The sequence below is a fragment of the Salmo salar genome, chromosome 23 (assembly GCF_965601325.2).
Source record: "Salmo salar chromosome 23, fSalSal1, whole genome shotgun sequence".
NCBI classification, from domain to species: Eukaryota; Metazoa; Chordata; class Actinopteri; order Salmoniformes; family Salmonidae; genus Salmo; species Salmo salar.
Window position 1 is genome coordinate 47,921,355 of NC_138313.1, and position 2,281 is coordinate 47,923,635.

A 2,281-nucleotide genomic window follows, 5' to 3' on the forward strand; every position below is an offset into this window, starting at 1 on the left:
GATCATTCGAGTCTCTCGTCCAATGGGGTTGTTTCACTAGACCGCTGGCATGTCTGTAATTGGTTCACAACAGCCTTTCCGAATTGTAAAAAAAAAGTCCGTCCCTATCAATCTGATTGGCCTTCAGGACTGCCAAAGGCTTGCCTATTCCATCCAATCAGGACGCTCTTGGACGCCCTCACGCTGACACAAGAAGAAGATAGGACAGCACCGTTTATGTTTTCTCCAGTTGAAGTTTAACACTTAATTCTTCACTTTAGTTACATACGTGTTTTTTTTTTAGAGATCCATCAATCCACTCCGTTCAATAAATGTAACCCGAGTCATCATTATCTAGTGCATAGAAATGAACTAAACCAAACATTTGCCGTGCTACCCTTTTACAGTCATAAAGGGTTAATTTAACTACGGTATTAGTGTAACGAGTTACAGTCTACAGCCCATAAGGGTTAGCTAAGGTATGGTGCGCGGCCTTTGGACATTAATAAAATGAGTAAAGTCCCCTTGGTATGGATTTTTCCTCCTGTTCTCTTTATGGAGTTCTTGATTTGCGTTCTCCATTTTCATTTCCCCGCACCACACACACCCCAGTAGCATCCACCAGTCACATACAAAATAAGAATACCATTTCATACACTTCAATAAAACTTTGCTCTAATGACTAACATCATTAAGATGACCAGACTACCATATCAGATGGAGCAGTATGTCCTCACTCTACTTACGAATGCTTTCTCTGAGCAGGCCCCTGATATCCTGTTGCCAAAGGCACGTCTTATACATAAAACATAACATAATACAATAATAGGCAATTACAGCTGAAGGACAGAACTACATCAAATTATATAATACATAACATTAATAGACAATTACAGCTGAAGGACAGAACTACATAAAATGATATAATACATAACAGTAATAGACAGGTACGGAACTGTATAAATTAGATATTAAAAAAGACAGTAGATCAACAGAGTGGAGGTGTCATAATACCCATAAAACCTTGGTCCAACTGTGAAATGTTTTCCATCGTTTTCCACCATTCATTTTTCCCATAGGGGATTTTAGGAACACTGAAACAATGAATGGTGGAAAAATTATTGGAACCATTTCCCTGTTTGACCGTTAGGTTTTGTGGGTATTGTGACTTATACTGTGGTAGACTGAACAAAAATATAAATGCAACATGTAAATCATTGGTCCCATGTTTCATGTGCAGAAATAAAAAAATTCTTGACATTTTCCATACACACAAAAAGGCTTATTTCTCTCAAATGTTGTGCACAAATTTGTTTACATCCTTGTTAGTGAGCATTTCTCCTTTGCTAAGATAATCCATCCACCTGACAAATGTGGCATATCAATAAGCTGATTAAACAGCATGATCATTACACAGGTGCACCTTGTGCTGGGGACAATAAAAGGCCACTCTAAAATGTGCAGTTTTGTCACAACACAATGCCACAGTTGTCTCAAGTTTTGAGGGAGCGTGCAATTGGCATGCTGACTGCAAGAATGTCCACCAGAGCTGTTACCAGAGAATTTAATGTTGATTTCTCTACCATAAGCCGCCTCCAACGTTGTTTTAGAGAATTTGGCAGTATTTCAAACTGGTCTCACAACCGCAGACCACGTGTAACCACACCAGCCCAGGACCTCCACATCCAGCTTCTTCACATGTGAGATCGTCTGAGACCAGCCACCCAGACAGGTGATGAAAACTGTGGGTTTGCACAACCAAACAATTTCTGCACAAACTGTAAGAAACCGTCACAGGGAAGCTCATCTGCGTACTCGTCATCCTCACCAGGTTCTTGACCTGTCTGCAGTTCGTCATCGTAACTGACTTCGGTGGGCAAAAAGTTCACATTTGATGGCCACTGGCATGCTGGAGAAATGTGCTCTTCAATGATTAATCCCAGTTTCAACTGTACCGGGAAGATAGCATTATGTGGGCGAGTGGTTTTCTGATGTCAAAGTCGTGGACAGAGTGCCCCATGGTAGCGGTGGGGTTATGGTTTGGGCAGGCATAAGCTTTCAGACGTCGAACAGAATTGCATTTTTATCAATGTCAGTTTGAATGCATAGAGATACCGTGACAAGATCCTGAGGCCCTTAGTCGTGCTATTCATTCACCACCATCACCTCATGTTTCAGCATGATAATACACGGCCCCATGTCACAAGGATCTGTACACAATTCCTGGAAGCTGAAAATGTCCCAGTACTTCCATGGCCTGTATACTCACCAGACATGTCTCATACTGAGCATGTTTGGGATG